Here is a 26818-nt window from a genome sequence, read left to right as displayed (position 1 = left end):
ATCAATTGCACCCATCTTAATTATTCTAGAAAATAGATGTGAATAAAGTAAGTGTATGCACAACTGCATTTTTAGTCCAAAGCCAAATTTGTGTGGGCTGTGGTATTTCGATGAGGGACAAACCCATGCTGCATACTATCAACCCAGCTTGCAATTCATGGTTCAATGCGATTCGCTAGTATTTTAGAGTAAATTTTAGCATTGCAATTAATCAAGGATATGTGTCGATAGGAGGAGCAGACCCGGAGGTCGTCTTCCCCTTATTGAGAAATATTGTGATGAATGTTTCACACTAGGTTGCTTTTTTCACTCCACTTTCCAGATACTCGAGTATTTTCAGGAAGCAGCTTGTAAGAGTAAATGTTTTTTTTATTCCAGCAGGGTTGCATCCGGCCTATCGACCTGACACATTGATAATGATTGGATGGAATTAATAGTTTCCTAGACCATGAAAGTGGATTCTCCAGTATTGGATCTTTCATAGATTCACATGCTTGAATCATCCTCGTCATCGAGGTGGGAGCCTCACGGTAACTTCAAGTACATATAGCAGTAAGTGTTACACACTAGGCCCTAACTGCCCAAATAGGCACTTTTATAGCCTATCCATGTTCTTTTATAAAAAAGGAACCAAACTTGAGCCACAGCTAATCAGGCGTCAACACCCTCTAGAATACTCCCAACAGAGGCTGCTTCCCTCAGATTTTCTACCACATGTCGGGTGAAGGGAGTCTCCCTGAGCTCTGCTCAGTTTATTCTTCTGACAGGATTACTTTCTCTCAGAGAACCCAGCTTTGAAGTGGACAATATGTCCCAACAGACTAAGAAAGGTATTTTCAGAGATTGTAGCAGTTGTGGGAAGAAAATACTGCACATTGATGATCCGCACAAGAAATGCATCTACTGCCTGCATCCAGATCACAAGGTGAGAGACTGTAAGATCTGTCGCACCTTCAGTCACAAAGCCCTCAAAGACCATGAGGGTAGGCTCTTGTTGTGGCTACAAAGGCAGAAAACCATGGAAAATCCATCTTCAGATGAGAGTGAAGCCTCATCTCACACTTCTCACTCCTTAAAAAGACCTGGATAGAAAGGAAAACTGCCTACGGAGCCTTCAAGAAAGGTGGCTAAAAAGACTAAATATACCTCGGTGGAGAAACATAGGTGCCAAGAGAGTGCTACCTTGGGATCAGAGACCCCCTTAAGGTTTGCTCAGAGCCTACTTCACCTGTGGGGAAAAAGGCACCCCCAAGAAGTGCCTCTCTGTCCCTGTTGCCGGAAAAAGGCCTGGTAAGACTCTCATCAGATGCTGCCAAAAAAGGCCCGTCAACGTTTACTACAGCAGTGACCCCGATGATCGTTACGTCATTGCCGTGTCATCAATGATGATCATCACTACTAGGATCTATAAAAAGGCATCGTCGATGAAGGCGTCGACAACGACGGAAGCCTCATTGGTCCATCCGTCGACTATGGCACTCCCGTCGACGAAACACCTGACGATAAGGATGAAGAAGGCACCGTCGACTAGCACACCAGCAACGACGGCACTGTTGATGAGAGAACCGTTGACGAGAAAACTGTTGACTGGGGAAGAACCGTAGACGACGAAAACTCCACTGACAAGGACATCGTCATCGGCAGAACTGTTGACGAGGATATTAAAGGTTTCGTCGGCGCAACCGTCGACAATGGCACCATCTTCAGGAGATTTGATGGTGCAACAGGACTCAGCAAGGTTCCTCCCTCTTTCTTTTATCACCATGGGGGATAAAACATCGCCAATTCTTCCGAGGCATACCTCCCAAAGCAAGGTGTTGCTGTACCCTCCTCAGCATCTCCTAGATGATGATGATTACATTTATTCTCAGGAGGAGGGAATGTTTGGTGCAGCCAGTAGTCTGTCGCAACTGCATGTCAAATGCCAGGACTTGGATGACGAGGATAAAGGGCAGGAACAGCCCACCTATTCGTCGGCTGCACTCCAACAGAATCCATCATACCCCGCAGTGAAGACGGAAACTTCCTTTCCCTTGCCTAGATCGTTAGTGTCAGACCTCCAGGCTATGTTGAAGGATTATTATCGTATGCCTCTGCAAACCCCTGTGACCAGTCACCCAGGAATGCCACACAGAAGCATCCCGTTTGTTCACCAACCATAGGATGATCATATCTCTACAGATGACGAGAGGGAAGAAGGTGAGATAATGGAGGCAGCTCCTAACGAGTGGGATGAATACTTCATCCCTACACTGTCACCACCACCAGCAGGGCCAGTTGATTCACCCCCTGAGTACATAGGGGGCTTCCATAATTTGATGGAAAGGGCAGCCAAAAGATTTGACTTACCCATTATCTCTCAGGAAACTGATTGTTTCTTATACGACTTTAAAGAGCCTTCAAAGAGGTGGGTTAGGGCTATTCCGATAGTGGATTTTCTATGGCAGGAGAGGTTGAAGGCGATGAAAAATCCAGCAACAGTGCCTTCCCACATGCAGAGGCTGGAAAAGAAGTATAAAGCCCCTGATAACACTTCGGCCTGCTTAGTGTCCCAACCGAAACCGGATTCAGTAATATCTCAGGCGGCCCAACGTCACTCAAAGAACCCTTCAGCACCTATTACATCGCCTCCAGACAGGGATGGACGGCGTTTGGACAATAATGGGAAGGAATTTTCCTTAGTGGCGGCAATCACGTTGAAAGCAGCTAATTCATTAGCCATCTTGGGCAGGTATGATCACCAGATGTGGGCAGACATGTCTGCTTATTTGGACCTTTTGCCTGAACATGCCAAGTTGGAGGCAAAGAAGGTGTTACTGGAGGGTTAGCGGATTGAAGCTGAGATAATCGATTGCGCAATCAACATTTCATTTACAGGTTTCCGGCAGCTGGCAGGTGCAGCGGTCTTGCGTAGACAAGGGTGGCTGAAGTCTACTTCCTTCCACCCAGAGGTTCAGAGCAGAATTCTGGACATGGCGTTTGATGGGGAAAGCCTCTTTGGGAAGCATGTGGATGACATGCTGCAAGCCGTCAAGACTGATACGGACACAGCAAAATCCCTTGATACATTACAGTTCAGGAAATAGCCTTTTCAAGGTGCAAGGGGTAGAGGAAGTTACTCCTTTCAGGGTGGTTTCCAACAGTATAGACCGCAGTACCAGTCCTCTTCAGCAGGACCCCGACAGCAATACAGTCAGCAACAGCAGCATTATCAGTTGCCACCTCCCACTGCTTATAGACACCCTGCAAAGGGAAGATCTGCTGCGTGTGGAAGAGATACCAGCAGAAAACAATGACCGGATGGTCATACCAGCTTCCTACACTAGCTGGGGCTTGAGAATTGGGAGTTGCATCACTTCTCACTTCCTTCGATGGCCAAGCATAACATCCGACAGGTGGGTGCTGGATATAGTGGCCAAGGGGCATACTCTGGAGTTTGTTCAAAGACCACCAAATATCCCTCCGTCAGGCCCGCCGCCTCCACGATTAAAACAACTCCTCAAGGAAGTGTATGTGATGCTGCGCAAAGGGGCAATAGAACTGGTCCCAACTCTTCACAGGAACAAGGGATTCTATCCACGCTTCTTTCTGGTAAAGAAACCTTCAGGAGACTGGTGCCCCATTCTTGACTTAAGATCATTAAAGAAGTTCCTGAAGAAGCAGTCATTCAGGATGGTAATGCTGCAGGACATCTTGCGCCTCTTAAATTCCGGAGATCACATGACATCCCTAGACCTCCAGGATGTGTATTTTCACATCCCAATACATCGAAACCATCGCAAATTCCTCAGGTTCAGGGTAGCTGGTATGCAACTACAGTTTTGTGTCCTTCCCTTCGGTTTGAAATCAGCCCCCCGAATTTTTACAAAGATGTTGTCTCCAGTGGCAGTGCACCTACACCAGTTGGGGATGCAGGTGTTTCCCTGTCTCGACGACTGGCTCATCAAGGCATCCTCAAGAGGTCAGGCGGTACACCACACAACCGCCTGCCTCCAGTTGTTCGAGGATCTTGGGCGTACCATCAATTACCAAAAGTCACACTTTTGCCCCACACAGAAACTTAATTTCTTGGGAGCGATACTGGACACTGTCCGAAGCAAGGCATACCTGTCTAAGAAAGAAAACAAAAGCTGTCCAGCTTGGCCCACAAGCTCTCGACAAAAAGGTTTGTTTCAGTTCGAATTTACAAGTCATTATTGGGAATAATCTTGTCATGCATTCTGCTGATCCCAAATTGCAGACTACGTATGCGACTCCTACAGGAGCAATTGGATGCTCAGTGGCTTCAGATACAGGGCTCCTCTGAGGACAAAATTCTCATCACATCGGCAGTGCGGACCGCAATGTCTTGGTGGGCGACACCGGCCAACTTGTCCAGCGGTGTCACGTTTCTTCCTCAGGTACCCCGCTACATAGTGACATCAGAGGCGTCCATTGAGGGTTGGGGTGCCCACCTTCAAGATCTGCAAATAAGCGGGTCCTGGACTCGAAAGGACAAACAACTCCACATAAACCAGCTGGAGCTCAAGGCGATAGATTTGGCTCTAAATGCTTTTTTACCAAGACTTCAAAACTCAGATGTTTTGATCAGGACGGACAATATATGAGCATGTTTTATCTAAACAAGCAGGGTGGCACAAGGTCTCTACAGCTCTCGCAACAAGCTCAGAACATCTGGAAATGGGCCATACCAAACAACATTTCTCTGAGGGCGGAGCAAGTGCCAGGACAGACCAACATTCTAGCGGACACCCTGAACAGGACGATTAGCCCGTACCACGAGTGGGAACTAGGTTCTCGACCAACTCTTCCGGATATGGGGCAGACCAAATCTCGATCTGTTTGCCACATACGAGAACAAGAAATGCCTTTATTATGCAAGCTGCCTTCCCTAAAAAGGGTTGTGGGGGAAGGCGTTTTTGATGAGATGGTCAGGGGGCTATGCCCACGCTTTTCCTCCAATCCCACTGTTACCGAGGGTCATCAGCAAGATGAAGACAGAGGGATGTCGCCTTCTACTAATAGCACCCTGAAGGCCCAGGCAGGTGTGGTTCACGGAACTCTTCATGTTCTCAGAACAGCCACATGTGCTACTCAGACGGACGCCAACCCTATTGACAATGCGCCAGGACCAGGTCAGGCATTCGGATCCGTCATCTCTACACTTGTCGGCCTGGCTCCTGAATTCAATGAATATGCCACTTTAGACATCTCATCAGAATGTAGGGCAATCCTAGCCAAGGCCAGGGCGGACACCACCAATAAGACCTACAGGCTGAAATGGAAGCGTTTTTGTGTGTGGTGTTCTGCAGAAGGAATCCATCCTATCTCTTCACTTCCAGAACAAGTACTTCCGTATTTGTTGCACTTGGCAAAGTCTGGTCTCTCATATTCCTCCATCTGACTGCACGTGGCAGTATTTTCAAGGTACCACCGATCTCAAAACACTGCCTTGTTATATTCTACCAGGATTGTTAAACAATTTCTTTGGGGTCTATTTGGAGCTTTTCCACCGGTGCGTAAACCTCCATCGTCATGGTCCCTAAACGTGGTGTTGGGGCAACTCATGAAACCCCTTTTGAGCCAATCCACAAGGTGGAACTGAAATTCATCTCATGGAAAACTACGTTGTTGCTGGCTCTTACTTCGGCTAAGAGAGTAAGTGACATACAGGCCTTCACCATCAAAGAGCCTTTTCTTTTATTCACCACTACTGGCGTAATTCTTAGGACGAATTATAAATATATTCCGAAAGTGCCCTCAACTTTCCATTTGAATGAACTGGTCATTTTGAAAACCTTTTTTCCTAACCGGCAGATGGTGGCAGAAAAAGCATTGCACTCTTTGGATATTAAGAGATGTTTGAAATTTTACCTTAAAAAAACGCGGAACATCCGCAAATCAGACCAGTTATTTGTGGCCTTTGGAGATGCGACGAAGGGCTGCCCAGTGTCCAGACAGACTATTGCCAGGTGGATCGGCCTGGCAATCCAATTCTGTCATGCTCAAGTTGATAAATCGCTCCACAGCAAGGTGAGAGCCCACTCTACAAGGGCGGTAGCCACGTCGGCAGCATTCTTCGCAGGAGTGCCCTTGCAGCACATTTGTAGAGCGGCCACATGGTTCAGCCAACATACTTTCAGAAGACACTACTGTCTTGAGGAGACGAATAACATGGACACAGTGTTGGGGCAAGCAGTGCTGAGGCATTTATTCCATTAAGGTGAACATCTCTGGCCATCCCACCTTCCATGAAAAAGGTATGTGAATTAGGTTTCCTTAATCGGGTCAAGGTTAACTTTCCTACTTTTAATGATTATTGTGGTTATTATTGTTGGAGCTAGATTGATACTTATTGTGATGCTGATGATTATGGTTATTGTGCCTATTGTTATCTTCCTGTGAACATTGGTATATTGCTATCGAATAGTGATTATGGGTAGGATTACTCCTATTATTCTTCTTCTTCTTATTATTATTATTATTGTTGTTGTTATTATGATAATACAGCTAGTACCTAGTTGGACAATATAACTGCTCGCTACTCTAATTCAAGCATGTGAATCTATGAAAGATCCAATACTGGAGAAGAAAATTAGTTACCTACCTGTAACTATGGTTCTCCAGTATTGGTATCTTTCATAGATTCACATGCAACCCACCCTCCTTCCCTCATAGGCTTCCCTTATAGATGAACTTTCTGCTTCACACTTGTACTAGAAAATCTGAGGGATGCAGCCTTTGTTGGGAGTATTCTAGAGGGTGTTGACGCCTGATTGGCTGTGGCTCAAGTTTGGTTCCTTTTTTATATAAGAACATGGATAGGCTATAAAAGTGCATATTTGGGCCATTGGGGCCTAGTGTGTAACACTTACTGCTATATGTATTTGAAGTTACCGTGAGGCTTCCACCTCGACGATGGGGATGATTCAAGCATGTGAATCTATGAAAGATACCAATACTGGAGAACCACAGTTACAGGTAAGTAACTAATTTTCATCAAGAATATTATAGTCAGTATCAGTGATCATACTTGGGGGACACCAAGTATATATAATGATTGCAATCTGCTGGAGAGGCTGTAGTCTCTTCCCCACATACTTTTTCATATTACTATTGAAAGACCTGCATGATCTTTTCTGTTCCCAGTTGTAGTTTGGTGCTAAAAGCCTTGATAGATTTGGTGGTTCTCTTATTAGTGATTTCTTTAATTTCTAGGGATAAAAGGCAGCCCATATCTTCACTGTTTGTGAAAAACATTAGTTTAGTATTATGTGACAGTTGAATCACCTTATTCACTTTATTCCAAATTGTTTGAGTTTACTCTCTGTTTCTGACTTCTTTTGACATAAGGAATTAGCATGCTGAATTTCTTATTTCATCTGTGTCTGGTGTAATTGATCATTCTAGTAATGCACCTCTTTATCTCATCAAAGCTTAGAGTCTCTCTCCCCCATATCACTTCTTTCATAGCATCCCATACCATGGAGGGCCATGCAGTTCCTTGGGTTTCTGCCAAAAAGTATGTAGAGTAATGGTCATAAATTGACAATACGGTGTATCTAGTAAATGTGGCCAGTCAGAAGTCCATCTGTGTGATTCATCTGAGTCATTAATGCTTATGTTGGAAATAGTTATGGCCAGATCACTAGGGTCACAATTTGTTGGTCTCATCTTTACTCAGATGAGTCCCCTGAGGACCAATTATATTTAGGTTACATATGATGATTCAGATCTAATCTTGTGCAATTTTGAAAAAGACGGTAACCCTTTAACATTCCAGGCTAATATGCTCTACCCTTGAATATGTCTGGCTCCATCTGCATAGCTCATTTATATAGAAAATCACTCTCATGCTTTAACCACTCTCTTTGTAAACCCCCTCAACGTGCAACTCCTCTCCACTAGCCCATCCCCTCCCCTACCACCCCTACTGTGTACCCCCACTTCTAGAATTGCCATAACCTGCTAGACCTGAAGGACAGTTCACAACCTCAAACCAACTCTCTCCCCCCCCATCCTATGCTGAATGTTGCTAATGATTTGTACTGATGCAGGGCGGAACCCCGGCTGGCATGTCTTAGATGAGACGACTGTCTTTATGTCTGAGCATAAAAATATTTTAAAAAACTACTAAAATAGCACTTTGCTGGCTGCTGCAGTGGAAAACACCACTTCAGAGCAAAACAAGAGGAGAAGATAAGCATGATTTTATCTAACTGACCGTTTTGGTGTTGATAGGGGAGTTAGGCAGGGCTGCGTTCTTGCCCCCACTCTATTTATTCTCTTTATCAATAGTTGTGTCATATTCCTTATGGACTGCAACAATGACTTCCTGGTGTTCAGGGGTACTAAAATACCAGCATTATTGTTCGCAGACGACACGCTGCTGATTTCAAAAACTCCTATGGGCATTAAGACCCTACTTCTAAGATTTCCATCATTTTGTACTACCTCTGGCCTGACTATTAATGTATCTAAAACTACATTCATGGCAGTAAACCCTCACTGGGGCTACAGAGGGACACTGACGTTAAAGGGGTTCAAATTGGAGAGAGTCCTTGATTTCAATTATCTCTGAATCTGGCTATCCACTCCCAACTCATGAGACAGTCAAGTCTCCAAGAGTATGCTCACGCTAAACCACAGGGCAACTGCTATTTTAAGATTTGCAGGTAAAACCGCCTTCCACCCAATTTCTCCTCTTCTAGAAGTCTGGAGAGCCAAGGCAGTACAGCAGCTGTCTGTGGTGCAGAACGTTGAGGGCATAGTAAAATAGTTGCCATGGGTACAGCTGAAAATAGATTTCTGAGGATGGCCCTTAAATTACATCTAAACACCCCTTTGATCTTTAAACAAAATCTAGTTATCCGCTCTTATTATTTCTCTGGCACAGCTCAAACCCCTTCTTTATTGGTTCTGTGTCTGTTCCGTTCAAGAACTGTCATATTAAAGGGCAGGCTACAGATTAATTTCAGACGGACAAGAAAAGGGGGGTCTATTACCCTGGGAGCAGACCCTCCATTTCCACATTAGCCATTACACCATTTTCCTCCAAAAAGTTGAAGCCCCTTTACTGGGAAAATGAAGAGGTGAAGCTGATTAACCAACTAGACTTGTGGTACTAAAGTGATCGTTTTTTAGGGTTTAAGGCCTTTCCTGCTTTTGAGGCCTATATGGACCAAATTGATCAATCCTTCACCGAATCTCTTTCCGTAAGGTTTAGATTGGGCACTCTCCCTCTAGCCCCATTTACTTTTAAATGGAAAAGCGGTTTGGGGGGAAGTAACCTTTGTCCAGCATGCAAAGGGTGTGAGGAAACCAATGCCCACTTGCTGTTCTTTTGCCCCTTTTATTCAAAGCAGCTCAAGTGTGGATAATCCCCCTACTTTACATTTTGGGAGTATGCCAACATAGGATAGTGTTGAGAATTTGCAGGACTCGACTTCACCCACTATTGTGTTTTTGATTGCTAAGTTTCTAGAGAGTGTTTGGCCGATCCGGCTCAAAGTCATCTCATATCAATCCCCTATTAGCTCAGACTAACCTTTTATTGTCACAACTTTGTTGTTTAGGGTACTGATTATTTGTTGCCTTATGCAGAGCACGTCATCATAGCACTTATGCATATACGGTGTGTTATTTTAATGCTGAGGATACCTTTATTCGGTTCATTTAAAACCATAAAAGTACATCAATATAAAATTGTTAAAACAATCATATACATACACATCCACAAGAACATCAGTAAAGTTGCAATTAAAATGTACAATTTTCAAAACTTCTGTTCTTTAAAAAAGGCACCAAGTACCTTCTAGTAAAAATGTTATAAAAACCACAGAAAAACAAAAATGCAACATTGTTTAGAGCTTTCATCATAGGGATAGCTCCTGCTTCCCAAGCCAGACTGGTATCCTAAGGAAAGCAGAGCAAGAACCTGCTTGTGCCCCCTCTGAACCGAAACATCAAGGAGCGTGTCCACTGACCTTTTACGTGCGACAAATACGTAGTAGGCGATTTGTCTGGCGCTAAATTTATATAACCAGCCACAGAAGGTTTATTGCATTCTACCTTCTCCCTCTCCGCTAAACGGTGCGCTAATAAAAGTGCCTGCACCTGCTTACTTTTGGCCCCAATACATGCTTCTCTGTTAGTAAATAGATGAGACATATTAATTAATGCGAGTGACTTTTTAATGTAACTCAGCCACCGAATTGAAGCACCCTTGTCACACGCCAAGCAATCGACTATAATGTCCATGGTGAGCACCATCTCTTCTTTCTTCCACACAGAAAGCCACAATAAGGGGAGTTTAATACTGATACAATCACATAAATAATTAATTCCCAGCTCCTTATGGCAAAGATAGTGAGGGCTAGATACTGGAACAGCCAATAATTTCCGCAAGTAGCGATTCTCAACACTTTGTAAGGTGTCAAACTCCTTTAAACCCCACACTTCTGCCCTGTAAGTCGCTATAGGGACACATTGCGCTGAATATACTTGCATCATCGTTGCAAGCACACTACCCCCGATTTCTAATTATCATTTTAGCTCACGGTTTTAAGATTTTTATGGCACCTTTTATGTTGTCATTTTAGCAAGCCCACATTGTATTTTAAATGTTTTTGCTTATTAACTGTCATTAACTGGGCTTATGTACTGTACCTTTGAACTATGATGCCTATGGCCAATATTAGTAATACAGTTATTAAATCTGAAGTACTGCATTCTCCTTAAATGTTTTTGAGGTACATAAAAGGCTGCTTTATGAAGGTATATGTTTTCCTTAAGACAGTGACATCTATCAATATGCCCTTGGGCTCCTAGGTTGTAAGAGGTGCAATTTGGTCTTCCTATATTGAATTGTATATAGTGTAATATTTACTGTACCATAGAATTAGCTTGTTTAATTTTCTAAGAAGATCCGCAACTTGTTTAAATCACAGTTTTGTCCAAAATTCATCCTGAATATTTAGAAGCTAATAACTATTGTGTATGTAGGTAAGCCCTCAATCACAATGATTTCCAGACCTCCAAAGTATTGTCAATAGTACAAGAGTTTAATTTTATGTTTTAATTCCCTTGTAGGATCATTATCTTGCTGTCGTTATGATGACTCTATAATGAATCATTATCTGGGGGTCAAAATGTCAATGTATTTGCTATATTGGCTAAACATTTAAGGTACACAATTTTGGAGCCTGTACTAACATTGAAGTCTATACTGCTGTGAGAATTGTTTTTGCACAGCCAGCAGGGACATAGCTACTTTTGGTGCTGCAGCTGTAGTGGCATCATGGCCCAAAGGTCTGAGGAGGGCATTAGACCCTGTAAATTGCTTTATTTTATAATCTCAACAGCAGTCAAAGGGGCCATTTTGCTTGCTTGCACTAGGGCCCATGGCATCCTTGCTATTTTATTGACAGCCAATACTGTCTTTTTTCTTTACCGTTTTCCCCTGCACATTCATAATTTTCCACTGGTCACCTGCATGAAGCATTCACTCTGTTAACTTTGTATATTTACTTGGACTGCAACTCATACAAATTTAACTTGTTCAAAATCCTTTTCTTTGTACGTGTTTCTTGGGGATTAGCAAAGTCTGGCAACCCAATTTGAGAGATTGAATTTTCTTCTTGAGTTAACCTAAGGGAACAGTTGTTGTTTAGGACTCCAAATATGGATCCATAAATCCCAAACAATCAAATAATTTGCGTTGATGCCCATTTAAAAAGATTATCTTTAAATACCTCAAATGCAGTAAATCTCTGCTTCTCAAAGAAACTTAGGTATTGCATCCTATCCAGAGCCCTACACTCAGAACACCAGGGACAGTTAATAATCCTAAAGTTTTAAGACCTGAACCAGGGTATTAGCACTTGTATTCAGTGGTGCAGGGATCTAGAACGCTCTACCTCTCTCGCCAAAAGCTACAGATGGGCATTTACCATTCAGCATGTGCCAGTGCAGTCTGATGTATTGTCACAATTTAGAAAAATCTAGAAACTGTGTTGTCGTTTAGAGCTCAAATTAATTAGTTTACTACAAATACAAATCAATAAAGGACTCACTAACACTACTTCTTCTGCATTGATTACAACAGTGCAAATGTGGAGATCGCTATGACCTTGAGCCTCTTATTGAGACTAGAATGTCCAAGGTACGGTCATTGACCTTGCTTTCACAGACTGTCCATTTTTCACCCTCTAGAGAGATATCTCAGAGTTTTTAAATATACATTAAAATCTTTTTCCAGTCCATTCATTACTACAGTGATTACATTTTTGAGCTAGATGTTTATAATAGATTTCCAGGACACATGTATACACATTACCTTCAAATATATTACAGAAGATATCCAAGTTTGCAACATGTCAAATCAGCTTTCCTTGTGGCATGAGTGGGGTTCAAGAGTGGTCTAATTACGGTGGCAGAACATCTTTGCCTTCAAATGTTTTTGATTTATATTTACCTAGATAACAGGTCCATTTAGAGTCCTTCTCCATCTGTCGTACTATTCTGCTGGTTTGTGACAATCTTTTATGGTTCAAATCTTTTATTTTTCGAAATGAGGAAATAGGTACAAAGGTACAAAAATTTATTGGTGCTTAGTTAAATAAAGCCACTGTATTTAGAACCCGGCTTACATTCAAGATCAAGGAATTACACAGCGAAAAATACAAACTAATCTAAAATGTTATACAGAGAAATCATTTCCCCATTTGATTTACCCCTGCTCTTTTCAATTTCCTTTCAGAAATGGTCAACAGGCACTTAACATGGCATTGGTTCCTTGCATTGATACAACCACTGTGTTCCTACATGAATGGATGCCCAGTGTAATAAACAACCATTTAAATCAGCACCTTCTTTCATATAACAAAACATTATCAGGTATGTACAATATCTTGAATGAAACCTCTGACATAATCACAAAGCCTGCATCGACTTCCAGGATTGCTGTTTAGCCATTTTGGTGAGAAGATGGAAGCCCTACAAACTGAAACAGTGTACATTACATTTTTAGAGCCATGGATTATCTTAAATTCTGGTAGGCTTGCACAGTGGGTGTGGAGTAGCTATTAATCACTGTAAAGGCGTGGGTCTGCATTGTTAACATATTTTTGTCCTCCAAAAAAGGAAAGAGTGCGTATGTTACTTGTGAGAAGTCTCTTGATAGTCCTGAAACCTACTGGTGCTCCCAGAGGCTCCTTATTTGCAGGGTTAAACTGGCTTTCTCCAGGAAGTGATGAACCAGAACCTTTTCGCATGAGGTCTTTATTTTCTGTCCCAGCAAGTGATCTGTTAGTTTGTGCTTGCTGAAATTCATCCTCAGAAAAGTCCCCTTACGAGCAATAGTTAGGTTGCTCAGTCCAAATCAAAGATGTATTTGAGCAGGGAAGGCATGGTTTGTTGGGGGAAAATCCTCCTGTATCTGTTGAATATTATATTGTCCAAAGATTTTGTGTCTCTTCCCAAGTAAACTTCACAGCTATGGTCAATAGTGGGAATTAGTTTAGCTCAGAAGATACTTAGAATAGGTATCATGGCCAGGCCCTCAAGTTGATTCAACAGTGCACAAAATGCATGGAGGAGTGCAGCGTCTCTATTCTTAATATATGTGCATTCCAATTTGCATTCCAATACACTCTTAATTTGGTTACCATTCAAGAACAAACCAACATTTTGTTTACTTTATTTCCCACAAACAGGATTTTTGTGTTTTTAAAAAATTCACTTTGAGATTGTTAGTGTGTGCTGAATATTGAAGGGCATTCAGCAAACATTGGAGACACATTTTTGTTCTGCCCAATAATAGGACATCGTCTGCATAAAAATGACTAGTGCTAGCATGGTCCCCAATTCTTGGGGGTTAAGCAGAGTCTTGGTTTACCGAAATGGATATCATGGATATGCCAGAAGATGTTAAACAAAAGGTTTTGAGCTGTTTGCACACCCATAGCTGCAGAGGCGTAGCTTGATCAGTAAGATTGTGGGGGGATGAACTCCAGATTTTCCACAAGGAGGCACATGAGAGAGACTTAAGGCTCAGTGGAAAGGAGTATTCATTGATAGTGGTACTAAGTGAGAGAAAACCCAAATATTTAGTAAAATAACCAATTTTGAAGATTTTCAAAAAGGAGGGGGGAGAGAGTTTGTATGCCTTTTTGTCTGTGTATTTACATATACTAAAATTTTAATGATACAGATAAGATTGGTATGGCCCATGTGCAAGAATGACACACAAAAACAAATCCTGGTGAAATCCGACAGATGCTGAGTAAAAGCACCTGTAGTCAACTATTTATCAGAAAATATATTTTTTTGGGGGGGAGGTGTAACACCCCAGCGCACATCCTAATCCCTCTCCCCTCATTGTCCCCCTTTGCCCCACAAACACACCTGAAGCTGCGCCTCCATAGCTGAATCGCCTGGAGTTCCTCCAACAGAGCATGGTGCATAGATTTCTTCCAGCTGCTACTCCGCGTCGGGTTTGGTGGCTAGTAATGCACCCATGGCTGGATCTCCCACAGTTCCTACAGCAAAGCACGGAACATTGCCTTGAAGAAAATTAACCTGGGGTGAGATGAAATCCTCTTCTGAGTTCATGCAATAATTGGAGTCATAAATTAATGCAAACCATTTACTTTCACTGATGATTGAGTTGTTATGCCCCTAGATTATCCAGATTGTTTGGTATTTACCAAAATTATTTTGGATTCCTTTTCTCACTAGCATGTGCGATCTTTGCCCACTCTTCATTGAAGGGTTTTTCATTTTGCAGAGCAAATTCCAGTTTTGTACTTTCAACGCTGTAGTTAAGCCTTTTCTTGGTTTGCTCGATCCGGCCTGTTTGACAAGTGAACCTTTGATTCCCAGTTCAATTCCCATTTTATCATACTTGAAGCTGAGGTGTACCAGCTATTGCCTCATGTCCTGATGGTTAAAGGGTACGCTTTAATGAATTTGTAAGACTTGTGTGATTTTGATTGTTGGTGGCAGATTCCAAGGTAGGGAATGAGTTATCCTGGGCTTTCTGCAGCTGTGTAAATAGGGATCTGCATGATATGTAGATTGCTGGCCCAAAGTCTCCATTCCACTTTCAGTTTTTTTAAACCCATAGTACATGTTGATGTTTTCACTTTGGGATGCATGTAGATATCCAAGGTAAGTTCAACATACTGCACAAAGTGGTTTTTGTAGGTAAAAGGCAGAATTATGAATGCGTTTATGTGGTTAAATAGGGACGCTCTGGCTAAGGCGTGGTTGATAATTGATTTTGAACTGTGCAAAATGTGAGAGAATGAGGGTGGCTGATCTTTCCTGAATCTCCTGTTTAGGACCCTTAATACTGTGAAATCACAAGCACTCGTTAGGAATTCCCAAGTTTATCCCTTCCTTTCAGTCTGGACACCTGTTGATGTGGAATGCCCCATTGTTGATCTTGAAGTAAAGTGATTTCATCTTTGTGTGTCTTGGAGAATAACTTCATGTTGAAAACACCCGTCAGCAGGATTTATGCATTCCTCTGACTTATTTTTAAGTCTATGACTGCATCCTGAAGCTGGACTACGCACTCCTTTTTTCTGTAATGGGGAACGGTTCAGGTAACATTTTGAATAATATGTTTAGGTTCTTGGTCTGAGGTCCATTTTTGAAGCAGCACTGCTAATAGCCAGGGTACTTGTGGCAATATTTTGATAATGTCAAAAGCTACTCCAGAAGATATGTAGACTTACAGTCATCACTTCGGTGTTAATTTGGATTTATCTTTCTTTGCTGGAATCATTATTTAAATATATTCATTTAACAGACTGGAAGTTAAAGACCAGGTTTTCTAGAGTATGATAATATCCCATTTCTGCCCATATGAGAGCGCGTCTGACTCAAGCAGTGCCTGCCACAACCTGCGTATGTTCCAAAAGCAAATTTGTGGTCGGTGGATAGAATCAAATTGCAGGCCTGATACAGCCACCGCACTGGCTGTAATTGGAATGTCATTTTTTATGTCACAGGTATGCTGCAATTTTCATGGCCAATTCATTTGATTTCCTGACAGCTAATATTGATTATTATTAAGGTTGAATCTTTCCAGATTGAATATGGGTTACCCCGGCAGGGGTTACCATGATCCTTGTTGAATACTATGCCTTCACTGTCTTGAAATAAGTGCATTGGGTAAGGCTTCTCCATATGGTGGGTGTCTTTAATTCTCTAATACCTAAACATTTCTTGCTCCTAATGTACTTGGTTCGCTGGTTCTGCCAAACGCCAAGAACAAAGGTGGGTTCACGATTTGATAACAAGGAGTAGGTAGGAATTCAATTGACACAATGTCCGCAGAACTGATGTAGGATATTCCTTGTAGATGCAGGATATTTGGCCTATACCCAAGTACTTTCATGGTGATGCTATCTGCGACCTCAGATGATAGGATGGAAGGATTAACAAGTTCATTGATGGAGGTAAGGTATACTGTCCCCCAGAGCTCTGAGTGGTGTATGTCCTAGTTCTTACATAAGGTCACCATCTGAGAGCCAGAGGGTGGTGTATGGCTGTGGAACTACCTGGTTGCTAAATTGGCTGTATTTTCTTTATCGGTTTGGATTGTGCAGGTAGTTATCGTGTATGATATATCCTCATAAGAATTTGAGAGTTCTCTGTCATGTATTGCTTGATTTGGTGGTTGTTCTTTGCTTCTTAACTTTGGAGACTTGGGTAATGGTGTTGTCCTAAGGATCATCCTTGCCCACAAATTAAATACTGGAAAAATGTTTTAGCAAGGTGGGCATTTCAGGGTTTTAATTGTCCTGTGGCTTTTATTTCTAGCTTTCCTATTTTTCTTTTTTTCATGTTATGTGAATGGTTTTAATATTGGTATGTTGTCAATTGTGGGGGAGGAAACTGTGTTGCTTAAGTGCTCGGCTGAGGAGTTGGACTTTTAGGGTTGGCAGCATTAGCCTTACTCTGTACTAGGTGGTTGTCTGCTCGATGTGCTATGTCTAAATCCAGTTGAAGTTGTGGTGACTGAACTGCTACTGGATACACTGTAGACATTAACTGATCTGATCCACCTTGATCCGTAGTTGTAATGAGAGCTTGAGCTTCAAGGCTTGATCCCATAAGCGGAGAAAGACTGTTTAAATCATGGTGCCGCTCTATTTCAGACCTGTTGATGTGTGGGATTTATTTATGTTTTAAATCTCTTAAGGCTGACTATAGAAAGTCTGGTAAATGACCTAATTTGTCTATTATAGGGGAACAGGCACATCTGTAATGTGTCTTGATTTTCCCAATCTATGTCCTCCTAATAGCCATGATGTTTAGTAGGTCAACTTGCAGGCCCAGTTTTTTTTAATGGTAGTTTAGGGCAGCTACTGATGCTTGAAATGTGTCCTGGTGGGAAAGCCAACATGTATTGTTGGAAGGGTGTGTGTTAGCATGACTTGCTCTTTCACTCATGGTTTTCACAGTTGTACTTTGGCTTTGTTTTCACCTCCCAGGTGATGCTATGCTGTCAGGCTAAGCAGTGGCCACACAAACATCAAGATTGGCCGAAGAGGCAGGAACCAAAACACATTTTCTGGGATGTTGGTGTAGTTGGGGTTCAACACAAAATGAGAGAGTTCCCACATTAATAATAGATCTACCCTCGCTAAGTAGATAGTGGGGGGATTCACTCTTGGTTTAAGAGGGAGTCCCCCCCACTACCTCCTTAAAAGAGAGGCTAAATCGATTTGCAATTTGAATTTGCTCTCTTTTGATAATGAACATTGTATACATTGGAAGTGAAGCAAATCGATATACCTTGCATCTAACTCCCCTGCATCATCCTCCCGCCCACCCTTAGATTGATTGTGGTTAGGGTTTAACATTTCTACAGTTTTTTCTGTGCTGGTCCACAGTTCAATTGAGTACTCTTTATCTGATGCTAGTTCAGCCTGGTCCGATGCATCCGCTTACCTCACATAATTAGGACTGACCCTCAATAACTCCACTTTGTTGAAAAAGTTTAAAAATGATTGCCACAAGTTCTGATCATCCATTTGGAATTTGACTTATGACCTGGGCCTGAACCTGGTAGAAATGTTTTTATTAGCATTTTATTTTATCAACTTTTACCATGCAGCTTGGTTGCCGCTTCCTTGTGGTGGAGACCAATTGGCCTCTTCATCTGCCTGACCTGATCGTCAGCCTCAGTCAGAGAAATGGTGCTGAGAGCTTATTTGGATTTGTGGACATCCACCAGTTTTCGGTCTGCAGGCTGATTTTCTGATGCTCCTGGGTACTAGGAACCAAGGTTTCAAAGTTCAGGTAGCACTTTTTTTACAGTGCTTTTTACAGTGATAGCTTACACGAGTATAGAAGAAGAAATATTTTGGACCGATTACTAGTCTGGTGGTCTCAAGACTGCCAGACTTGCGGTGACAGTCAGACTGCCGCGGCTGTGGTGGTCTGACCGCCACATTACAACCATGGCAGTCAGACAACAAAAAGACCGCCTTCTCCGCCACGATCTCTGATTTCCGATGTGCTGAAGTCAGTGCCCCCCTGCAGATTACAACCATGTTCTCAGCCACTCTTTTCATGGCAGTTCAACCGCCATGAAAAGGCTGGTGGAGAACAAGTGCTGGAGTCCCCCCTCCCCAACATGGTTAGAATGCGCACTGTCTGTTCAGCTGACAGTTCTGATTCTAAGGGTTCTAGGGAGGTCCCCTGTGTGATGCATTGGACTTGGCTCCATGTGGAGCCGAGTCCATTGGTGCTGCATGTTTTCCACTGTGCTGACTGGTGGAAACCGTCGCCAGCTTCGTGGCGGTCTCCTCGTCACAGATCTGGCGGTCGGATTTACCGACCGCCAAACTCATAATCAGGCCTTGAGTCTGTAGGGGACGTGGCGAGGGAAGGTGTGGGGGATTAGGGCGCACCCCTAATCCCCCCACAAAGCCCACAGACTCCTTAGTCGGTTGCCACTGTGACTAGCCCACTTTGGCTCATTTAACACTCCCTGTTATGCCCCCAGTGGCTCTCAGTACACCCTTTTCACTTCCCCACCTGTTGCCCTTATTTTATTTACATTGGACTGCAGTTGGGCTGCAGTTAAATTGAGCATGATAGGCTGCAGTTGGACTGCAGCTCTACGTTAAGTAGCTCTAGACTGGGCTCAAGCTAGAGTGTGGAATCAGTGCCACCATGTCTCCCAGCACAATTCTACCAGACCACGGGTTGTGGAGGTGTGCTGGTTGGCAGTTCGGCCCAGCGATTTAGATCTAATGTGGCCATGGGGGTGATGGCGTAATTGCAACAGGTACAGTGGTTCAGCTCACAAACTCTCAGGCTGCAGTGACCCCTCCCTCACACCACTTGCCTCCTCTACTCAGCCAACGTGCTGCACTCACTCTGAGCTCCGCGTCTCTGCATTACTCTATAATGAGGAAATACACAATCATTTGCCTATAACCTGTGGCTGACAAGAAGTGAACTTAATATTACCCTTTTTCTACTACATTCTTCAACATTCTCCCCTCCCTGACACCAGTTGTAAAGATAGTGGTCAAGGGTTCAGGTGTCAGTGACCTTTCTACAGACCAGGCTATCTCCTGTATATTTTAGGATTCCATGTGAGTCCTTCACTGCTTTCAAATTGTTTATTATTCTTAGTGCTTTTAAATAATGGGAACATGTGAGTTCTTATTTCTCAAACCAAGAACTACTTACGGAATGGGGCCTAATTGACTAATAATTGTATGTCGTTCCCTAAACTTCCAAGTATGTTTTAGATTCTGTAGAGCCTCTCCCTTGTATCCAGTGGCCTAATTTTCCCCAAAGTGCTGAAATTGAGTGTTTTGCTGCGAATAGCACAAATGACTTCATTTCCCCGCTTATGAAATGTAACAGGTAGATTTATTTATTAGCATAGCCACGAAGCCTATATGACAGGAGTCTGGGGATAGCGGTCTGGAACATGTTATCTATGATGTCAAGCACAGCACTCTACTATATCTGTAGATTTGTGCCTAGACACAACAGACATTTATTAAAGGGCTTTTGTTGTCACATCCATGCCAGCATTTCTCTGAACTGCTTTTGACCCATTCCTAAAGTTTATCCATAGTCTGGTACCAATATGTGACTTTTTTAACTAGGCTCTCCATTACCACGGAGTCCCTTTCAGTGTAATGTGCCTTGATTAAAACATCTAAATCTCATGAACGATGTGCTGTGCTTCATATGCACTCATGTGAGACAAAGGCCCCCACAGGGCTTGCTTTTCAAGTTATCGTAAGTACAATTTCAGCATAGGTAAGATTATAAAGTAAACATTTTGTCTACTGGTACCAGAATTGGAGTAGAAATAGCTCACTTGGCAAAACGTTTCCTTTGACATTGGACTTTTCCAAAACCTATTCCTACTCCATAAGTGATTTTTTAATAAAATAAAAATGCTACATCTCCCTTCTAAAATGAGAATGTGGATTTTGCAGAAATAAGCAGACTGTTTGTAGGATAGATCCTCAGATCCCAGGCCTTTGTTGTCTCAGGAAGAGCAATAAAAGCCTTTCTGATGAGTAAAGAGGAAAGAGTCCTTTGTATGGGCCAATTCAGACACTTGCCTAAACTGATACGCTATACCTGCACCACATGAAACATCTCAGTAACCACCTTGCAGACACAGGGATTGTTCCATACAATTACTGGTGCTTTTAGACAGTTCCCATCTGAGCTCTTGGTGCTGTACTCAACCTTCAGCTACAAGTAGGACCTACAAGGATGGGTGAGATGTAAGAGTTAACTGTAGTGCTGGAGAACCTTAACAACCACAGGGTCGAATTTCATTTATAATTCTCTCTCTTGGAACACCTTTGCAAAAATCATACCTCCTGGCCAAGCTGAAGATCTTTCTTACCTGCCTTAGTTACTGCTGGTCTGAAGATTGATTTCAGTACTTTGCAAAACACTCTCATGTTTCTGTCTCTAAACTTAGTGGCATTTTTTGTCACTGTTGGTAGACCTGCCTTTTTGTGCCCATGAGCCTGGAAACACTGTAATAAGAGGCTGGTGGTTGTGATTCTCAGCCCCCTAGTGCGATGAGGGCAAATTAATTTTCAACACAACTTGAGAGGTTTCTTAGGAAGACCTGCAAGAAAGTTTGCTTCATGCACTATGTCGATTACTGATTAGGAGCTTCATCTTGACACATGGATGTTAGTGCTAGTAAAATGTTGTGGTAGGACTTTGATTATTTGGTATCAGGGTTTGAAGAAGAAATGCATGTGGCAGACATGTGTCCTTGTAGGCATTGTCTATCTGTTCCTTCAACCTTTCTTACAAGGACAGAGTGTATTATTTTTTTAAATCCACAAAATAAATTTGTGGGGAGCAAAGAATATAAATTCCTAGTACATAAGAACACTTTATGTATTTAATACTTGTGAGATAAGAAGGCTAAAACAATATAGAGTTCATGTTTTCAAATAAAGAAATACAAGTATACACTGTGAATTTTTGGTTGGCCTTTGAGAAGAGTTTAACTCTTTGCTTCCTGCAAATGTACATAGTGGATTTAAAATGTTAGTTGTTGGGTTTACTGACTAATGCAGATGGTAGCCAGCGAGAGACCAGGGTCATCTCCTAACCCAAATCTATAACTGTTATTTTTTACATATTAAGCTATTTGATGTAAGTTATTGTTTGCGGTCAGCAAGCACTGTTTGTAGGTTAAATTCTTCAGAACCTTGGTGGAGAACACGTGACCATGGAAATTGGTCTGGGGATCAATGTATGAAGACTGCTCCTCAAAGAATATGTATTTATTGAAATAAATGGATTTCATTAGCTTTGCTGCTTTTGGCATCATTTTGAGTGCCTGCTATATTTATATGTTGATACCCCATCTAGTTCTGTCTTTTATCTTGCAGAGGTGTTCCCCCTAAATATTGGCTCAAAAATATAATTTAACCATAAAATTGTTGTCAAAATATTGTGGCTACAAGCATATTGCGAACAAAATTGATGTTTTTCACTGCTAAAGCTTAAACAAATGTATTGTATTATTTTACTATGCTGTTTTATTGGACTGTACTATGTTTTTATTTATTTAGTTATGTTATTGTATTAATCCAGTATTGGAAGTTTCATAGATTCACATGCTCGAATCATTCCCCGTCGTCAAGATGGGAGTCTCCGGTGCAATACAAAACCATATTCAATTGCATATAAAGCTCAGAGGCACTAGGCCTCTTAGTTCAGTAACATCTCAGTCATTTTATAAAAAAGGACCAAAATTAAGAGACAACCAATCAGCTCTCACCACCGTCTAGAACCCTCCTGTGAGGAGCTGATTCCCCTCAAATTTTCCACTGCACGTTGTGCTAAGGAGTCTCCTCTGAGCTCTGGTCAGTTTTTCTCTCAGAAATTCTTTGAGTGGATTTGGATATTTTCTCTCTTCAGGAATAGTTCAAGGTGGTTCAAACTGACTACCATGTTGGAGACACCTAAGAAAGGGCTATTTAGAGCTTGTGCTACCTGCATGAAGAAAAGGCTGCATGTTGATGATCAGCATAAGGACTGTATTTATTGTCTCTATCCGAACCACAAACCTAGAGATTGCAAGGTATGTAGAACTAAGACCCTTAAAGACAGAGAGGGTCGTCTTCTCATCTGGCTCCAGAAGTTGAAATCCAGGGACAATCCTGTCTCTGATGAGGACAGTGCCTCTTCTGCTGTTTCTGTGGTGAAAACACCTGTCAAACGTCAATCTGAAGTTTCTTCAGAGGAAAGACCAACAAAAATTGTTAAAAAATCTGCTGTGGTATCCTCAAAGACTGGTAGCCCTTTAAAGATGAAGACCAAAGCTTCTGACTTTAAGTCCAAAAAGAAGCCTGTTTCTGAGCCGTGTAGGTCACCATTCAAGGTAAAGCATACCACCAAAAAGCCAGTTTCTGCGCCATCGACAGGGTCATCGTTGACGACAGCTCAGTCGACGGCTTAAGTCCTGATGACAACTTCTACCGTCGCCACACTGTCTGTCTCTATGGCGAGATCCGGCTCTTCATCGACGGTATGTTCATCCTTGTCGACGGCACGTCCTATAGCTTCACCGTCGGCTGTGATCATGTCGACGCTCTCATCGACGACCCTGCCGCCGACGGCCTCGTCAACGCTATTTCTGCTGTTGAGGGCCTCTTCGACACTGTTTCCACCGACGACAGCTTCGTCGACAGAGCATACAGCTGTTGACGGCATCGTCGACGACACACCAACCGTCGACGACACTCCAACCGCCAACGATGTTTCTGCCGTCGACGTTCCCACCATCGACGCCGATCGATATGGCGATGCTCTCGTCGACGATACCACCGTTGACGGCACAACTCTCATCGACTACGAAGACTGAAGTAAAGGTTCAGAGGCCATGTTCATTGCCTCTGTTGTCGTCAGGAGACCAGGATGCTCACAGGAGGGTGAAAAATTATCACCTAACGCCCTCAGTTACATCTCCTAGCAAGGTTTCCAGCCTTTTACCCTTACATCTCTTGGATGAAGATGACTCGGATGAGGAGGGTATTTTTGGAGAGGCCGCCAGCCCTTCCCAGTTAAGAGTTAAGTGCCAAGAATACTCGGAGGATGATGAGGCTTCATACTACACCCAAGGCTATTATGAGCAGCCGGCACTGGTCAGTCTTCCCCCTGGGCTTGTTTCTGACTTGCAAGCAATGTTGGCAGACTATCAGGAACGTTTTCCAGCTAAGCCTTCGTCAGTGCAACAGCCGATACTTCTGCCTCCGCCAGCAACTCCTCTCTTGGGGCAGCCGCATCCTGCACCTCAGCCAAGGTCACAGCAGTCTGTTCTTTCCACGCCAAGACATCAGGTATCCTCTGATGAGGATGCGGAGGAAGGTCAGATACAGCCAGATAATGATGAGTGGGATGATTATATTATACCGGCTCCTGCTTCGCCTACAGCACCTAGGGTTGAGTCCCCACCTGAGGATATAGGTGGCTTCCATAACCTGCTTGAACGTGCCACCACGCGGTTTGATCTTCCAATGCCCGCAACTCAGCAGGACTGCTTCCTATATGACTTTAAAGAGCCCCACAGGAAAATGGTCAGAGCTATACCCATCATAGACCATGTTTGGGGCCAGGGCCTGAAAATTATGCAGGAATCCAGCAACGGTCCCTGCGGTTCTGCCGAGACTGGATAAAAAATACAAGCCAACGAAGGATGCCTCTCAGGACATCCGAAGCCGGACTCCGTAATATTGCAAGGCACCCAACGTCGCTCCAGGAACCCCTCTACGCTATTGAGATCACAGCCAGACAAAGAAGGGAGGCGCTTAGATAACATCGGCAAGCGTTTCTCTTCCATGTCCGCTATTGTGGTAAGGGCGGCCAACTCCCTTGCTCTGCTGGCAGATACGATCAACAGCTCTGGTCGGATATCTCCCATTCATTAGAAGAGCCTTCAGACACCTCCAAGGCAGAAGCTAGGAAAAGTCTGGTAGAGGGCCAGCGATCTTCAGCGGAGATCATCGATTGTGCTCTGGATATAGCGGCAATGGGCTTCAGAGTACTCGACGGTTCAGCGGTGTTGAGACGTCAAGGTTAGCTCAAAGCCACAACTTTCGGCCAGAAGTCCAAACTAAAATTCTAGATCTTCCGTACAACAGAGAAGCTCTATTTTGCAAGCACGTTGACGACGCCCTTCAAGCCATCAAGGCAGATACAGTAACGGCGAAATCCCTGGGCACTCTGCAATATAGGAAAGTGTCCTTTTGGGGTGCTAGGGGCAGAGGTCAACCTTCCTTTCTTGGCGGATACCAACAATATAGGTACCTAGCCTATTCCTCCACGTTTCAACCTTCTAGAACACAGTACCAGCCGAGGCAACCACCTCCCGGAGCATATACCAGGCCCTACCACAAGAACAAACAGGGGCGTCAATCTAAGGAATCCACGCGTAGACAATGACTGTCTAACAACACATCCTATTTACACTCCTCCTAAATCAAATCAAATCATTAACAATTATAAAGCGCGCTACTCACCCGTGCGGGTCTCAAGGCGCTAGGGGAAAGAGGGGGTTACTGCTGCTCGAAAAGCCAGGTTTTTAGGAGTCTCCGAAAAGCGGAGTGGTCCTGGGTGGTCCTGAGGCTGGTGGGGAGGGAGTTCCAGGTCTTGGCCGCCAGGAAGGAGAAAGATCTCCCACCCGCCGTGGAGCGGCGGATGCGAGGGACGGAAGCGAGTGCGAGGCCAGAGGAACGGAGGAGGCGGGTAGGGACGTAGAAGCTGAGGCATCGGTTGAGGTATTCCGGTCCCTTGTCGTGGAGGGCTTTGTGTGCGTGGTTGAGAAGTCGAAAGGTGATCCTTTTGCTGACTGGGAGCCAATGCAGGTGTCTCAGGTGTGCGGAGATGTGGCTGTTGCGGGGTACGTCGAGGATGAGGCGGGCCGAGGCGTTTTGAATGCGTTGCAGGCGGTTTTGGAGTTTGGCTGTGGTCCCAGCGTAGAGGGTGTTGCCGTAGTCCAGGCGGCTCGTGACGAGGGCGTGGGTCACGGTTTTTCTAGTGTCGGCGGGGATCCAGCGGAAGATCTTGCGGAGCATGCGGAGGGTGAGGAAGCAGGCGGAGGACACGGCGTTGACTTGCTTGGTCATGGTGAGAAGAGGGTCCAAGATGAAGCCGAGGTTGCGGGCGTGGTCTGCGGGGGACGGTGCGGTGCCGAGGGCGTGGGCCACCAGGAGTCGTCCCAGGCGGACGGGGTGTTGCCGAGGATGAGGACTTCCATTTTTTCAGAGTTCAGCTTTAGGCGGCTGAGCCTCATCCAATCTGCGACGTCCTTCATACCCTCTTGTAGGTTGGTCTTGGCGCTGGCGGGGTCCTTGGTGAGGGAGAGTATAAGTTGGGTGTCGTCGGCGTAGGAGGTGATGATGATGTCGTGCTTGCGTACGATGTTGGCGAGGGGGCTCATGTAGCCATTGAAGAGTGTCGGGCTGAGTGATGAGCCTTGAGGTACGCCGCAGATGATCTCCGTGGGTACTGAGCGAAACGGAGGGAGGTAAACTCTTTGGGAACGGTTTGAGAGGAAGGAGACGATCCAGTCCAGGGCCTGGCCTTGGATCCCGGTGGAGCGGAGGCGGGGATTAGGGTGCGGTGACAGACGGTGTCGAAGGCAGCCGAGAGGTCGAGGAGAATGAGGGCGACTGTTTCACCGTTGTCCATCAGGGTTCTGATGTCGTCTGTGACTGAGATGAGGGCGGTTTCCGTGCTGTGGTTGGTTCGGAATCCGGTTTGTGAAGGGTCGAGCAGGTTGTTGTTTTCCAGGAAGGTGGTCAGCTGTTTGTTGACGGTCTTCTCTATTACCTTGGCTGGGAAAGGCAGGAGAGAGATGGGGCGGAAGTTTTTCAGGTCGCTCGGGTCAGCCATAGGTTTCTTTAGTAGGGCGTTGACTTCGGCGTGTTTCCAGCATTCGGGGAAGGTAGCAGAAGAAAAAGAAGAGTTGATGACGGCCTGGAGGTGCGGGCGATGATGTCGTCGGCTTTGTTAAAGATGAAGTGAGGGCAGGGGTCCGAAGGGGCGCCGGAGTGGATAGAGTTCATAGTGGATTTGGTTTCTTCAGTGTTGATGTGGGTCCAGTTGTTGAGGGTGATGGCCGGGGGTGCGGGTTCGGTGGTGTTTGGTTGGGTCTGGTGTCCGAAGCTGTCATGGAGGTCGCTGATCTTGCGATGGAAGAAGGTGGCGAGGGATTCGCACAAATCCTGTGAGGGCGTGACGGCGTTGGGGTTGGAGAACTCCTTGACGATGCTGAAGAGTT

At 44.1% G+C, this 26818-nt stretch overlaps 1 protein-coding gene and 1 pseudogene across 1 annotated transcript in view; one reads left to right on the top strand and one right to left on the bottom strand.

The window, feature by feature from the left end:
* CABP7 (calcium binding protein 7) overlaps positions 1–26818 on the bottom strand; it is an 840279-nt gene that overhangs the window by 92152 nt on the left and 721309 nt on the right. The window lies entirely within an intron of this gene.
* On the top strand, positions 14178–14275 carry LOC138266746 (U6 spliceosomal RNA; annotated as a pseudogene).

This window comes from Pleurodeles waltl, chromosome 11 (genome assembly GCF_031143425.1).
Source record: "Pleurodeles waltl isolate 20211129_DDA chromosome 11, aPleWal1.hap1.20221129, whole genome shotgun sequence".
In the NCBI taxonomy this organism is placed as follows: Eukaryota; Metazoa; Chordata; class Amphibia; order Caudata; family Salamandridae; genus Pleurodeles; species Pleurodeles waltl.
Note: the sequence above shows the minus strand (reverse complement) of the source record. Positions and strands in the feature narration are given on the sequence as shown.